The sequence below is a fragment of the Oryzias latipes genome, chromosome 8, assembly GCF_053564925.1.
Source record: "Oryzias latipes strain Hd-rR chromosome 8, Olatipes_Hd-rR_3.1".
Lineage (NCBI taxonomy): Eukaryota > Metazoa > Chordata > Actinopteri > Beloniformes > Adrianichthyidae > Oryzias > Oryzias latipes.
Window position 1 is genome coordinate 3466001 of NC_136244.1, and position 16117 is coordinate 3482117.

Sequence of the window (16117 nt, forward strand, 5' to 3'; positions counted from 1 at the left end):
ATTTGATACACACTTGTCTGAGGCCCTCAATCTCATCAGCATGATTCAAACTACCCTTAAAAACTCATTGGAAAGAACCTGGTCCATGTTTTCTGTCCTGCAGTTCATCATTATCCCACTGGGGGCAGTAGAAGGACTTTTCCTGCACATTTCAGAACAGCTGCTTCCATGAAATCTCAAAAAAGACTTTTGGCGGCAAAAGTTGAGCTTATTTTCAAACATTTATTATGATGAGAATAACCTTTTTTTGACTAATTGATGTATTGAAAGAGTTGTTGATAATGAATGCTTCATAATACACACAAATGTCACAAATGTGTGGATCAGATTTGAGGCAGAGGGTAAATAAAGGAGTTGTTTCCTGAACACTCATAGCTTTACAGGGTTTCGTTTATGTATTAGTCACAACTACCGGTAATGCACGCGGGCATGCTGCAGGCGACAGGTCGTGGCGAACACGTCTACAACACGCAAGTGTAACTAAAGGCAAAGCACGTGAGATGAAGGTGTGCCGTATGAATTTTTCAACTCCCACTCCCCCAAAATGTGAGGACACCATGCAACAGCATCGCCCTTATGTTGTAAGTTACTTTAATTACCCTTGTATACCTCATGATACACTTACCCCCCCCACAACAATGGTACGTTCCATTTTCATGAAGTAGCCGCGAGGGCATTAAGAGAACTGGAAAACAGCACCTGCGCTCCCCTCAAGATGTGAGCACTTCTCTCTATGGGCCCGAACAAGCCAAAACTGGCGGCAGTGGCTCAGGTGGTGTAGCAGGTCGGCGGTTCGATCCCCGCTCCCCCCAGTCAACTGTCGTTGTGTCCTTGGGTAAGACACTTCACCATCCCTGCCTCCAGTGTGGCTCCACTGGTGTGTGAATGATCCCGGTGATGGTCAGAGGGGGGGCATGCGCGAACCGGAAGCCACGGCTCTGGCAGTCTGCCCCAGGGCAGCTGAGGCTGCATCAGTAGTTACCAAGTATGAATGAATAACGGATACATTGGAAGAGCTTTGACCGTCTGGAAATTATTGTTTTTATTATTAAAACCTGCAGCGGCCGAACGGGTCACCCCCCGTATGGATGCACGTTTTTAAAGTTCTTTGATGGAAGAAGAGGCTTTCAGAACTGAACGTTCTTTGGAACGTTAACCTCCACAGAGAGGTGCCTACTTCAGCTCCTTTAGTTTGGCCCACGCTGGCTGCCGTTCTCCTTCAGATGTGTAATGCAGCCGGCTTTTATGGCTGTACGGTATAGGTACCACTCAGCGCTTGAGTTTTAAAAGCACCTTGAGCCGAGGCTCCTCGACTGCTGCCTGCCCCCCCCCCCTTCAGCAGAAAGCACTCAGAGCTCCCAATAACGGTTATTTCTGAGCCCAAATCAGAGTCCTAATCTTGGGTGGCACCGGTGCTCTGTGTGCCAGCAAAGTGCTGCACTCTTCACCCCGCCGGCCCCGCTGCCAAAAACACCAAAACAAAAGGAGACACAAAATCCCCGCATCGTTTTGGGCCAAAACAGAAGACGGAGAGAAGCACAAACCCAGCCCCCCCCCCACCATCCAACAAGAGTTATCTTCAGGCCTCTCCTCCACTTTCTCTCCCACTCGTCGAGCCTCCCTTTCACTCTGTCGCTCAGTGGAATCCTGGCAGCCATCTTAGTGCTTGGCAGCCATCTTAGCTTTGGCGGTAGCTGTGCATTCCTGCTAGCTGACGGCACGCCCACGCACACACACACACACACACACAAAAACAGACGCACATGCTCGTGAAGCTTCCTCTGCCTCTCTCAGCCTCCCTCAGCCTCCGTGGTCTTAAAGATAAAAAGACCTACAGAGGATATGCAGGGCGAATGGAGGGAGGGCGGCGCTCCGGGAGGTCTGTCTGCAGTCCTGCGAGCGCCGTGTCCTCTGCAGGAACAGCCTCCTGTGCACAAACTGCACCAGTTTAACGGCGGCGAGCGCTGGACGCCAGGGCCGGCTCGTAAAGTGTTGGAAAACCTGCAGGCAGAAACTCCAGCACATCATTCGTGTCAGCAAAGGCCGTCCTTCACAACCAAAGAAAGCAAATTAAAAATAAAAATAAAAAATACCCCCTGCCAGAACTCGCTCCAGCGCTTTAGTGACATCAGAAACGCTACACTATACTTGAAGCCCCTAAAGACGAGTGCTTGTTGAAGCCCATGTGTGCATATGTGTCACTGTTCGGTCTGGCAATTAGTTGGGATGAAGATAATAATATAGCTCACTGGCAAACGCTCAGGGTGTTGTTTTGTTTAAGGATCTCCTGGCATCGAACGCACGACAGCCGCTGAGCCATGCTGCCATGAGGCCAGCTTTATTACTATGTCTCTGCGTTTGCAACCCCACTCCGACTGAGTCTGCAACTCTTCAAACCGAGCTTCCCTGCAGGGACTGGTCGCCTCATTTGGAGAGAGAGGCGTTTTTTTTCAAACTAGAAGCTTTATTTGTTTAACACCAAAATCATTAAGTGCTTCACAGAGTGAAATAAACAATAAACAGAACAGAATAATTAAAAGCTCTTTTAAAAAAACACAGCGTCTTTAGCTGGTTCACACCTGCTGCTCTTTACTTTCATGTCACAGTTTGATGACTCGCAGTTCCTCATCAGTTCACGAGGGGAAAAATAAAAACAAGAAGCAAACTACAGGATCTTTCTATTATTGTCTCGATGAAAATGAGAAGTTTTAGGCGGCACAAGCCGGCTGCCTCCCCTTCGCGCAGCGGTCGCTGGCGACCCGTCCAGGGTCTATCCCTCCCATGTCCAACAGCAGCTGGGACAGTCTCATGCAAACCCCAGCGGGTTAAGGAAACGGATGCAAACTGTCAAGAGAGTTGTTGGTCAGATGACCCATTTAAGTAGAAAAACGTGTTCCCATTGCAGTTTAGCGAAATATGTCAATTCCATACGCCTCAAAAACCCCCTCCTCCGAGTTTTTTTTCAAAACAGATTTGTTTCCATTGCGTGAATTTATTATCGCAAATCCAATTTGCGTAATTTAGTCAATGGAAACACAGCGGGAGCCGGTTTAGCTCGGCTGGTTTGCGGCGCCTTCCGTCCGTGAAACCAGGGTTCGACTCCGGGCTGCTCCCTGTTCCCTTCTCTACTTCTGTGCCGGTCCCAAGCCCGGTTACTTTGAGAGGGTTGCGTCAGGAAGGGCATCCGGCGTAAAACATTGCCAAGTTTACCATGCGACTCGTTGGCTGTGGCGACCCCTGATGGGAAAAGCCGAAAGAGAAACAACAAGTCAATGGAAACGCAGCGAGTGCCAGGTGACCTTGAGTTCTATAACAAGTCTATGGGACCTTAAGTGGGTTCAGACCAGAGTTAAAATCTTCATGCTGCCATAATAATGTTTCAGCTCTTTTAAGGTAACCATTTATTGCAATTTTTGCCGTCTTTTGCTACATACATATTGCACAGCTTGATATTTCGATAACAATCAATTTGCGGTTTATTGTGCAGGCCTAGTCTGTGTGAACAACTGTCATAATAAATCCATACTTGGATGAAAGACTTTTGGTTTTTGTTTGTTTATTATGAAGTCAAAGACTCTTCTTCTGTTTCCTTTCCGAGAAAGGAAACTTTCCAAATACGCTCGGGGGTTTTCAACGTGGCGCTCAGTGCAGCCGCTTAAAGAAAGTAGCGGATGGATTTTCGACACGCGACCGAGCGATTGGGCATGAATGTGGTGGAGAGAATCCAAGAGTTTTCCGGGATAAACTGAATAAGACTTTAGAACTCAAATGTGTGCAGAGAAACCCATCAAAGCCGGACGTCTCCTCCCTCCAAGATGGGACTATGGTGATCCAGAAAACTCCAAATAATCCATCCATCGATTCATCCATCCATTGATCTATCCATGTGTCCTTCCGTTCGTCCATCCTTCCATCCATCCATCCAACCATTGATTTATCCATCCATCCATCCATTGATCTATCCATCCGTCCTTCTGTTCGTCCATCCATCCATCCATCCATCCATCCATCCATCCATTGATCTATCCATCCGTCCTTCTGTTCGTCCATCCATCCACCCATCCATCCATCCGTTGATCTATCCATCCATTGATTTATCCATCCTTCCTTCCGTTCGTCCATCCATTTATCCATCCAACCATTGATTTATCCATCCATCCATCCATTGATTTATCCATTCATCCATCCATTGATCTATCCATCCGTCCTTCCGTTCGTCCATAAATCCATGTTCTGAACCTGCTGAATCCCTCTCCGGGTCACAGAATAGTGTCGTTTTCCAGAACAGCTGGTTCCGTTTTTACTTTCTTCACCAGGATGTCTACGTTTTTAACCAAATACTGATTTGTCTACAAACATTCTTGAATGAAATAAAAAAAAGTTTAAAAAAAGTACTTTTTCGGTCATCCAGCCTGAGATTGCAGAAGGTCTGAGTAACTGATCCTGGTTCTGCTGGAAGTTTCTTCCTGATCTTTTTGTTAGAGGAGATCTCAATGTAAACATCTGGAAAGTTTAGACTTACATAAAAAGTTTAGTTTGAAGTTTCCTGATTTTGTCTAAAACCTGAAGAAAGCTGAAACTAACGTCCCTGTTTTTGATATTTGCACATGTTCCACCTGCAGATGTGCACCAAAGCCCCTCTTTGTATCTAATGAACACGCTGGTATCAAAAGGTTCCCTCACAGAAGGAACTGCAACCACAGAGCTCCACTTCTCTTCAGGAAAACAATGGAGAAGCTGTGCAGGATTGTTTTATCATAGGCGCTCTATGGACCACCTGTGGCGAGGAATCACTGCGAGCAGGCCTCAATCCCTGCGGAGCCCTTTGTGCACGCCCACGTGGCTAACACGCATGACAGTGACTGCAGCATGTGTAACCAGGTTCAAGGCGCACAAACGGCGCTCTCACACACGCCGAATGTTCAAACACGGATGAATCACCCTTATCTCCTGTGCACAGTCGCCCCGTGGCCCCCCGGCGCATGGCTCGACAGAGATAATACAGCGCACAATCTCTCTAATCACACGCTGACTTCATTTTTTGCTGCCGACCCGGACAATATACAGCAGAGTTAGTGGAGCTCCATCCATCACGCCGCAGAGGCAGACGGCGGCGGCCAACTGCTGGCACGCCAACGTGCACGCACCAAAGTGCCAATCATCAAGAGACACTTGAAGGTAGAATCCATGTGCTCACTTAGCGCTCTGGCAGCCATGGCTGGTGCTAATGGACTCACGGACTGCACGCATGGAGCAGACGCTCACTGCAGACGTTCTGCTAATTCACTGTTGAGTGTTTGTTTGTGCTTCACGGGAACAAACGAGCGACCAGAGGAGAGGCTGCAAACGTCAGCGGCGCAGAATGGTTCAGCTCCTGAGGTAAACATGACAGGAACACAAATCCCTACAGCCAGAAATCCAGACCTCCAACTTTCAGCACCAACACGCCAACGTCCAATGAGGATGAGCTGCTGGTCGCTCTGCCTGAAATACCATCCATCAATGCATCCATTCCTCCATCCGCCATCCATCCATCCACCCATCAACCATCCATCCATCTATCCACCCATCTATCCACCCATCAATCCAACCTTCCATCCATCCATCCCTCCATCTATCCACCCATCTATCCAACCTTCCTTCCATCCATCCATCCCTCCATCCGCCATCCATCCACCCATCTATCCAACCTTCCACCCATCCATCCACCCATCCACCATCCATCCGACTGTCCATCCATCTATCTGTCTATCCATCTGTCAATCCATTCATCCATCCGTCTATCTATCTATCTATCTATCTATCTATCTATCTATCTATCTATCTATCTATCTATCTATCTATCTATCTACCTACCTATCTGTCCGTCCATCCATTCATCCACCTGTCCACCACCCATCCATCCATCCATCCATCCATCTATCTGTCTGTCCATCCATCCATCTATCCACCCATCAATCCAACCTTCCATCCATCCATCCATCCCTCCATCCGCCATCCATCCAACCTTCCATCCATCCATCCATCCCTCCATCCGCCATCCATCCATCTATCCACCCATTTATCCAACCTTCCATCCATCCATCCATCCCTCCATCCGCCATCCATCCGTCAATCCATCCATCCACCATCCATCCATCTGTCTATCCATCTATCCGTCCATTCACCCAGCCTTCCATCTATCCACCATCCATCCACCCGACCACCATCCATCCATCTGTCCATCCCTCCATCCATCTATCTATCTACCTACCTATCTGTCCGTCCATCCATCCATCCATCCATCCATCCATCCATCCATCCATCTGTCCATCCATCTATCCATCCATCCATCCATCCATCCATCCATCCATCCACCATCCATCCACCCTCCATCCATCCATCCATCCATTCATCCATCCATCCATCCATCCATCCATCCATCCATCCACCCTCCATCCATCCATTCATCCATCCATCCATCCATCCATCCACCCTCCATCCATCTGTCCATCCCTCCATCTATCCATCTATCTGTCCGTCCATCCATCCTTCCATCCATCCATCCATCAGAGTTCCATCTATCCACCATCCATCCACCCGTCCATCATCCATCCATTTGTCCATCCATCAATCTATCTGTCCATCCATCCACCCATCCATCCATCCAGCTGTCCGTCCATTCAGAATAGGGTGCCTGATTCTGCATGTCTGTAACCATATCAAATATACACAGCATTTACAACACACATCATTATGCCTCTTTGCAGAAAAATGATCTGAATACTTTAATTATTTCAGAGGGAAACTGTTCTTTTAGCGGAGCTCAGATCAACCAAGTACCCCTGACCAATATGTCCAGCATGCAGCCAACAAAGAAAAAGAGAAAAAAGAAAATTTGCAGTGTGTAAAATGAGTTTTATTTGCGTTTTTCGGCTCAGCTTCACCAATTATATGAAATCTTCTGTTGTTTTCTAACTAAAGGGTTGTGTTTGGACAGTGTTGAATCGTAAAAAGGGCGTCTGATGCCTAAAAATGTCCAAACCCTGCTTCAGTTGGAAACACTGAGCTTCAGCCTCCGGCTCTGTGTCCTCACTGACAGCTCTTAGTGCCCCCTATAGGTAAATTAGATTATCTTTGTTGGAGAAACGACAGCTTGAAGAATGAATATATGTTGGTTTGGGTGTTTTTTTATTCCTAGCAGCAGACATGTAGATGTTTGTTTCTGATAGTCACAGTTTTACCGCTGTAAAACTAGAGATGCTGTTGAAACGTGACTTCATTCAAGAGTCTTCGAATGCACACATGCATGCAATGCATATCTGCAGCCTGGACCCCCTCCTCCACCCTCCTGCACTGTGTCTCCTCACGGCCCCCCCTCCAGCGAATGCTGCAGAACGCTGCAGGCTGATTCCTCCCCTCCTCTGTCGCTGCCCCCTCGCCACTCTGCTGTGACCCCACGCTGCTCCACAGCTCCTTTACCTCCATCTTTGGATTTCTCCTCTGCTCCCTGCAGCATCTGAATCCCGTTATCCCTGTTGCCGGACAGCAGCAGCATCAGAGCTGCAGGAGAAACGCAGCTGGGGGGGGGGGGTCGCGTTCACGTAGTTCAGCCAACAATAGCACACTCCTTCGCTAAAGGAGATAAGCTTCAGACTGTAAGGACTGTCAGATTATACAGATTTGAAACCTGTGGCATCTCCCACAGCTCACGGAGCGTCTCCATTCTAACTGAAACAGAAAACTCAGAAACAATTCAATGTTTTCTACTTTTATCTGAATTTAATCTGCAAAAACTTTAAATAGAAATGTTAAAATGTTAAAATTTAGGAGCTTTTCCAGATCTCCTTGAGGTTACTTCCGGGTTGAAGCTCATTTCAAAGAGAAAAACCGGAAACCAGTTCAGTTTGGACTGGGTTTTTGTGATTTTTATTCCTGGACCTTCTCTTTTGTTTACCACACTGCTTCATCTATGCTAAATTTAAAAAAAAATGTACGCAAACAAAGTGTGCCCCCCTAACCCCCTCAAAAAAGGATGACATCACAGCGAAAGACATTGTCCAAAAAAAAAAAGAGATAAGGCTGAAATCCATTATGGGGCTCAAAAGCAATAATTCAAAAGCCACTAATGAAGCCAAAACTTGGGTTGGGGATATCCAAAAAACGTTTTGATATTATTATGGGATGTCCGGCTACAGGAGCTACAGCTTAGTGGCCAATTCCCATTATGGGGAAAGAAGAGTTTCAAACACACACCGCCAGCTTAACACTACAACCACAACCGAGGTTTTGTTGACCTTTGACCTCAGTGAGAGGCTGCGATCTTGAATTTACCCCCCAAAATATCCCCCTTGGTACCAGCAGGAAATGTGAAATCCTTCTAACTCCTCGAGCATTGATGGGAAGCTATGTGGGAAAAATGTTGGAAACAATGTTTGTAGATTTTAACCCTTGTGCTATCTTATGGGGTCCAGATGACCCCACCCTTACATTGACGTGTTATTCCTACCATTACAAAGGTGGATAAAGGTGGAGAGGATTTCATGTAATCCATGGACACCAGTGAAGATCACAAATCATTGAAGAAAAAAGGTTCAGCGCACTGTCTAGTGGGTCTAGATGACCCCACTCCCAATAAGCATCCTTCCATTAGCATAGCAAGCTCAAAAACGGGGCGTCTCCCTGTTGCTCACGCAATTATTTACTGGAATATTTAGAAAACGTAACTCATGCATCATTGTCTAAAGCTGAATTAAATGATACAATGTTTACTGTTGCCAGTTCTTATCAAACCCAAACATAAAACGGTTGCTCTGGAAAAAACAACAACTTAAAAGCTCTTATTTTGAAAAAGTTTTTTTTTTTTTTTTAAATCTGACCAGGATGGCAGGGTGAGAAGGGAAGGGGGGGGGGGGGGGGGGGGGGCATCTAGCAGACACTCAGCCAGTGAGGACAGGACAGGTCGAAGGGCGGCGGCGAGAGGGGTAGCACCTGCCAGGAGGGTTCCTTTGAGGGTTCTTCTGTGCAAAATTGATCAATAAGACATATTTTTGTGACTGAAAACTCCTCAAACCGCTGCTGTGAGGTTGAGTTTACAGGAACAAAAGGATCTGCAAACGAACGAAAGCAACACGGACCTCCACCCTGTGGTCATGGAGTAACGGGACGACCTCCCGGTTCCTCTGATCCCCACACGCCCTGACTTTGGCGTGAATTTATGGGACGTCTTCTGTCTCAAACGTTCCCCTCTTGCGTAAATACTCTTCTTTCTGCAGAGGTGAACTCTCCGTTCTTTGGAAATTGTTCTGTAACTGGTTCCAGATTGAGCAGCAGTAATGATTATTTTCCTGCCATCGCCGCGGACGTCTCATGTGTGAACGCGCCGCGGCAGACTTCAGCCGAGGTCCTCGTACCTTTTGATGATCCGATAATTACAGGCTTTTGATTACCCACACCTGGCTGCTGATCACCATCAGGTCCCGAGTGTGCTTTCAGTTTATGGCATAATGATACATAATGTGTTTTTCCTACATGTAAGCTTGAATTATGCTAATTCAAAGACAGCTATATTTTCCACACTGTAACAAGCCAGCCTTCATTTTTTTCAAAAAAGGAAAATACGATTCATAATCCAGAGTGTCTTACATATGGATTAATTTAGTTGTGTTTGCTGATTTTAAGACGTACACGGCATTCTGTTATTCTGAATACGCTAACACAGCTAACGTGTAGCAGTGTTTTTTATTTATTTATTTATCTGTTACTAACGATGTTGGGACATGCATAGCCACAGTAACTTTTGTTGTAGTAGTTTCAGTCTTTTTATATTTCTTTTGTGTTGCAAATAAGGTTGAGTGTTACAGTTATTGTGAATACTTTTGTCATGATTTGAACTTGTCTTGTTTTTGGTCCTTGTTCTGTCTTGTTTCTGTTTCCTGTTTTATTTTGAAAGTCTCCTGTCTTGTCTGTTTTCTTGAGTTTTACTTCCTTTGGTCCCCATCAGCCCTGATCGTGTCCACCTGTGTCTTGTCTGCCCTGTCTGTATTTAAGTCTTGTCTCTGCCTTCCTCCTGTGTTGGTCCATTAGTTATTCCTGTCCTGGTTGTCCTTGTCATGCCATGTTCCTCGTTTCTTGTTCCACGCCACAGTGAGTTTTGTTTAGTTTTGTCATCCTGCTCTGCAGCGCCTTTTGTTTGTTCATTAAACCCTCTAGACTCTGATCCTCATGCCTCCACCTCTGCGTCTGGGTCCAACCGGCTCTCGAGCCACCCCTCACCGTGACAACTCTAACGCTTCTAAAGCGGCTAACATGTAGCAACCAACAAACAAGCTCTAAAGATACTGTACTGTACTTAATAATGACTGACTAACAGATTTCTTTCATTTTGTAGTGCTGTCCGAATCTACAATTCCAAAATCGAATGCCCAAGAAGTTTCCCAGAAGTCTTTGCAAAAAACCAGTGTGCATCAATATTCACTGTATTGACAAATTTAGACCACAATGTCTGAACAATTTTTGCCCAAAAAATGCAATTAAATGTTTTTTTTTTTAATAAACCATCAACATTTTCATCTTCAGAACACAGTGGATTCATAAATGGTCGTTGCAAAACGCTCGTATCAATTCGATTTTAACTTTGTGAAATTAGTGACATCATATTCGTGGTTTAAAAAAAATAGTGAGTGTGGTGTCCAAATTGCATTTAAAATTCAGGGCACTCCATAGTCCCGAACTATATAGTTTTTTAGTAGTTAGGGAGTAGGGTGGGAATTTGGACACAGAGGTTGTGTCTGAATTTAGAAAAATTTTGGGGAAATTTCTAGGACACTCCATTTTGGAATTGTAGATTCGGACGGCACGACAAAATGCCTATATTACTATATAGTGCACTATGTGGGGGTTAGGGTGGAAATTCGGACATAGCCAGAGACTGTTTCTGTTTTTTTTCCGTGTTTTTAACATCGTTGGAAGTTAGCGTAGCCACAGTAACGTTTCTTTTAAGAGATGTCCACCATTTTTTTTTCACGTGTTGCAAACAAGCATGGGAGTTAAAGGTATTGCAAATGTGCTAACGCAGCTAAAATGTAGCAGTGTCAGACTTTTTTTTAAAGGGTAATTAACAATGTTGGGAGTTAGCGTAGTTAGTTTCTTTTTGCAGCATCTGTTTGTTTTTTGTAAATGTTGCAAACAAGCTTTGGAGCTACAGGTATTGTGTTTATGCTAATATAGTTAGCTTTTCTAACATGGCTAGCATGCAGATTGTCACAAACAAGTTCTAAATACTGTGAACGGAGTTAATAAAGTCTGACTAAAAGACTTATCTCTTTGTCTCGCTTGATGTGCCTAAAAGTTGGGTGCGCCTTAAATATGACAAAAGCTCGAAAATAGACCATTCCTTGTAATCCAGTGTGCCCTATAGTGCGAAACATGTTATATAAGACACATTTTCATGTTTTTTAAATAAGAAATAGAAACATAGACCTGAAAGGATTTATCGCTTGGAATTCTTTTAAGGTTTTCTGCAGATGCAGAGCAGAAAACATAAAAATCAAAAGTGTTGAATTGACCAAAACATCTCCAGCCTCCACCAAAAGCTTCCCAAACAGGGTTTCGCTTAAGAGGTTTATCACTATGTTGCTAAACAATATGACCTTTTTTTTATCTTTAATGCGCTTAAAATGTTCCAAACCCTCCCAATCCCCACGGCTATCCCTCACAGATGTCCGCCCGGCTCTTTTGTTGGACCTCACTGCTACTTTTTTTTGTGTCTTTCTCCAGTGTTTATTGATGGAAACGTCCCTCTGATCGCTCTACCGCCACACCTCTTGCTGTCTGACCTGATTTCATTCTGAGATTTTGGACCCTCTGCCTGAGGGAGGGGCCAAACTCAGTGAAAGTCTCAGACGCCTGAGGAAGGTTCATAGGACTCTGTTTCATTAGATAATAGACAGTAAAGGCTAACAGGATAATAACAGGGAAGGAGAAGACCACTGTGGTTGTTCCTGCTGAGCTGTTAGTGGAGGACATCTGGAACCGCCTCTCCAGCCTCGGCTCTCTGATTCATCCACAGCTTTCTGCTCTCACGAGTTTCTTTTGGTGTCTTTTGGTTCAGGATTTAAACCATGACTGTATCTGAGAACTGGACTGAGTGAGTGTGACGTCACCCATAAAAAATAACTTACTTCTGGCTCCAACCAAACAAAGTCCATCCAGTCACCATTTTTTTTACAATATGAAGGCCGCCATGCTGGAACCAGAAATCAATAGCAGGCATCTGATTGGTCCGAGTCGATCTTAGTCACCGTTTCTATGGCAAACACTCCTACCAATCAGGAGTGAGCTTATTGAAAGTCCACACCCCTACCACTTGAAAGCGGGCTACACGTAATCTATCAATCAAACGTTGGACATGAACGCACCTGCTTTTAATTGAGGCATCTTATTGGTCGGTTTATAATTTACAAACATTAAAAGAAAAAGTATCAGAACAAGAACAGTTATTCTGACCAATAGAATGACTGAGTAACAGCTATGGGAGTTAGGCTTCTTGGAGCCACTTCCAGTTTGGAACACTAGAGGGGAGGAGTCACTCAGTCTAGTTCTCATGAACAGGCCATGTCCGTAACCCTTGTGCTATCCTAGGGACTTTGACATTGGGAGTTGGGTCATCTAGACCCACTAGACAGTGCTCTGAACCTTTTTTCTTCAATGATTTGTGAACCTCACTGGTGTCCATGGATTACATGAAATCTTTCCACCTTTATCAACCTTTGTCATGGTAGGGAGAACACGTCAATGCAAGGGTAGGGTCATAGGATAGCACAAGGATTTAGAGACCAAAAGTGCCTTGGATTTTAAAAGCAATTCAGTCACAATTAAGATAGTTTCATGATGTCACTCAAATTTCAAGGTGAAACCTTAATAAATATGAAATTTTTACTGAAAAATTGGATGGTTTATAAAAAACAAAGTAAAACACCTTTTATTCACAAGAAAAACGTTTTAAACGCAATGCATTGTGGTCGATATTTTCCAATCGATGGCTGGAGGGTGTGGATGAACAGGTCAAGGTTTGTCTGATCAGATGCAGAACAGGTGTGCCGTACCCAATCCTCACCCAGGTGTGCGAGGGCGGCCCCGACACCTGACAAAACCATCATATAATAGTAGGTAGTGAGGGAACACGTCCATAGTCAGCGGTTTGATGCAAAGGCCTGGAGCGAACCTTCATCCCTCCTCAGGAGTCCTCACCAACCGGAACCAGAGGATCTGAGTTTTAGAAGGGATTTTCCCGTTCAGCTATTTCTGTCGCCTGCCTGGGAAGTCCGTTTGGCCTGCTGTTCCACACCCCAGCTCTTAAAGCAGAACCCAAACCTGGCTGTGGCTGGCGGCCTCCACCGCTCCTCCTTTCTCCACCTCCATGTCCGTCTGGAGGCGTCTGCGCGCTCTCAGCAGAGCAACGACGGCGGTGCGTTACTGACGAGTGGCATGTAACTCCGTGTGACAGCGCAGCAGGGGGCGGCGTGATTGATAGTGAAGCTTGTCTCTGTGCAGGCGGTGCTGAAGTGTGAACGTGTAGGCAATTGGGGCTATAAATACCCCGCTTGGTTGGTGCGGATCTTTCTTACATATATGTTTACAATCAGGCGCAGAGATTGGTGGGCAGCACATGTTGAGGCGCGGCGGCAGATAAGCGCGGAGCCATCTGTGACTGACAGGCAGGCTGAGCGGCGGCGAGTGGGAGGCGGACGGGCTCTTTTTATCAAAACACATACGTCGATGGCGGTTTCCATTTGCATGCCCCCCCCCCAGGGTTCCTCTATACGTGGGAAAGTCAATACATTGAGAGGCGGAACTCTGCACATCTGTGTGTGTGGGGCTCGAACCCCCGTGCCAGCAGGAGCAGGTGTGGGAAGGCGGCCCTGGGATGCCCGTTACCCATCTGCGTGGCCGTCTGTGTGCCGCCTGCGCCCTCTCCGTGCCAACGCCACACAGAGACGGGGGTGGGGAGGGGGGTGAGAGGGGCCTAAAGGGAATCAACCATGGGAGAAAGAAGAGGGCAGGGGGTAGAGGGACGGCGGGGGCTGGCAGGATGCCCACCTGCTACCCCCTGCTTCTCTGTCTCCTCGACGAGCAGAGATGCGACGGGGAGAGGGCGCCACTTTTCCCTCCCCAGTCAGAAAATAAAGGTCTGGTTCCGGAGGCCAGAGGTGTCCTTCCTCTATTCGGCCTGCAGGTGTCACTTGCTGGCAGAGGGGGGCAGCAATGAAACACATGCTAGATAAATCTGGTTCTCACCTGATTTCCAGAACCCCCCCCCCCCCCCCCCCCCCCCCCCATCCAGACCTCAAGTGGGAGGAGCCTGTATTCTCTGCGATGATGTGTATATGTTTCATGCAGACAGAGCAGAACATAAAGCAGAGCTCCAACTCTCAATGCACGTGTGTGCAGTGGGGGTCAAGTGGGGCGTAAGATCACATGATGGGGGGGGGGGTGCACAGGTAAAAAACAGCTACACTAGGAGGTTGGAAGTAGTTATGACCACAAAAATAAGATATATAAGATAAAATGGGGGGGGGGACTTCACTGGGGGAAGAGGGTAAAGAGACAGAGCCAGGGGGGAGGTTGTGTGTGTGAGGGGGGGGGAGGGCTGTGGGAACATTTCCTTACCAAAGAAAACACAAGCTGAGAGAATAAAAGGAGGAATGAGAAAGAAAGAGAGATCTGTTGGCAGAGCAGATGAGGAGAGCAAAGGAGGCTACAAAAGGGGGTAAGACATGATCAACACTACAGCGTGCGGGGGGGGGGGGGGGGGGGGGGGGGGGGCAAGGGAAAGCAAATACATGCTAAACTGTTACCACATCACATGGGAACATCACGCCACCTAAACGGAGACGGGCCTCAGTGGGTCTGAGGGCTGAAACGGTGACGCGACCTACTGACCCTTCAACATCTATGAAATTGTCTCCTAAAGATGGAAGGAACTGTCCCCGGAACCGTCTCCGGAACCGTCCCTGGAACCGTCCCTGGAACCGTCCCCGGACCCGTCCCCGGACCCGCCCGGACGCTGGAAAGTCGTCTCACACAGATACGGCAAAAAGTCTGCTCCATGCGTCATTGTCAGCCACTCTGCAGATGCTCTCTGTGCTCCAGGTTTTTATATTTAACAAAAACCTGACGAAAACCTCCATAAGTCTCCTCTTCAAGCAGAAATCTATTTATACCACGACAGGTGGTTCCCAGATGGAAGAGCGTGTTCAGCCAAACATGACCTACAGCCATAGTTATCTTGGCCCAGCACTGGCCTGGGCTGACAGGTTTCAAACTGGGGTCAGTGTGGCTGCGAATGTGCGATTTCTTTGATGGTTTGGCTCTCCCAGCAGTTGTGGAAACCCACATGAAAGCCAAAGGGCTGACATTTGGTCTACATCTGGCCCGTTTAACTCATGCTAGAATCCCAGTTAGGTCAGAGACTTGACCTTTAGGGCCGACTCACAGCACACAGACGGTCAGAGTCCATCTGGCCCCTAAAGGGCGCCTCAGTCCCCTGGCACCGGCCCACCTTGCAGAAGGGGGGCCACAGCAGTGGCCACTGTGCTTCAGAACAGGATAGTGGTGGATTTTAAAGGTAACAGACGTAGCGACCATCCAATAATGTGTCAAAGATTGTACCGTGTCTGGGCAGTCGTGGTAAAAACAGCTTATGAGTGAAGCCAGGGACTGTGCTGTAAGAACCCATCGACTGTATATGAGAACTGGACTGAGCGAACCCTCCCCCCTGGTGTTCCAAACAGGAAGTAGCCGGCGTTTATTTTTATAGAGAAATAAATTCAGTCATTCTATTGGGTAGAAGAACCATTCTTGCTCTGATACTTTTTTGAAAAAATATTCTCGATATTTATTTTTGATTACCTTTTTTTCATGATATTTTTCTGTACTTCAAGTTATTCAAGGTATAAACTGACCAATCAGACATCTCAATAAAAGTAGGTGGTCTCATGTCGAACGTTTGACAGATTTCGTGTGGACTTCAAGGACTTCTAACAAGCTCACTCCTGAGTGGTTGCCATAGAAACGAGGACTTCGACGGAATCGGTCCAATCCCTGCTTACTGACGAGATCTGGCTCCATATCACAA

The 16117-nt window shown here is 46.6% G+C and overlaps 1 protein-coding gene across 47 annotated transcripts in view; it reads right to left on the reverse strand.

The window, feature by feature from the left end:
- nfixb (nuclear factor I/Xb) overlaps positions 1-16117 on the reverse strand; it is a 179126-nt gene that overhangs the window by 39872 nt on the left and 123137 nt on the right. The gene's annotated exons all lie outside the window — the stretch shown is intronic.